Below are 734 nucleotides of genomic sequence, written 5' to 3' on the forward strand. Positions count from 1 at the left end.
ATTTGATTATGATTCAGAGGGATGCAATGTGATGATCTTGATGCACCGCTTTTTCTTCATCGTTGCAAAGTATTTGTGATGATCCGTAACGAATTTACTTCCAGTATCTTTTATTCATTATTCGCAAATGAAAGAGATTTGTATTTGTTGTGTTTCAGTTGCTGAAGCGTATTTATGGAAATGTCCTTGTGGCACCAGAAGACGGTAAGCCAAATGGTTGCAGTTTTCATTGGTATTTTTACTGTAAGAATTTTGGATTGACGGTTTGTTGTTGTTGTTCCTCTCTGAAGGGTACAATATTTCACTGCTCTTTGACCTGGAGGCTCTTCCTCCCAACAAAGAGGAGATGATACACCAGGCAGGCATCCTCAAGAGAAACTGCTTCGCTTCCGTCTTTGAGAAGTACTTTAAGTTCCAGGAGGAGGGTCGTGAGGGAGAGAAAAGGGCTGTTGTCCATTACAGGGATGACGAGTCAATGTAAGCTGCTTCTACTATGTTCAAAACTTCAGGACAGTGGAGTTGCAACTCATTTAGATAATCAGTTAATCTAGTGATTTTTATTTTTTAATTATTATATTTTTTGTTATTGAATAAAAGAGAAAAAAATTAGTTAAATTGTTTCCTTTCAATGACATTCCTCTTGGATTTAACTGACAAAACATATTATTATTATAATACATATTATTATTATTATTAAAGGGGTCATATGATGCTTTTTTTAAAGATCATTATTT

General features: G+C 34.7%; 1 long non-coding RNA gene across 1 annotated transcript; it reads left to right on the plus strand.

The window, feature by feature from the left end:
* Positions 1-148: 148 nt before the first annotated feature.
* On the plus strand, positions 149-438 carry LOC107581057 (uncharacterized). Its single transcript, XR_001608773.1, has 2 exons — positions 149-204; positions 291-438. It is a non-coding gene; the product is annotated as an uncharacterized lncRNA (long non-coding RNA).
* Positions 439-734: the final 296 nt, after the last annotated feature.

This window comes from Sinocyclocheilus grahami, unplaced genomic scaffold (assembly GCF_001515645.1).
Source record: "Sinocyclocheilus grahami isolate Dianchi unplaced genomic scaffold, SAMN03320097.WGS_v1.1 scaffold68470.1, whole genome shotgun sequence".
NCBI lineage: Eukaryota > Metazoa > Chordata > Actinopteri > Cypriniformes > Cyprinidae > Sinocyclocheilus > Sinocyclocheilus grahami.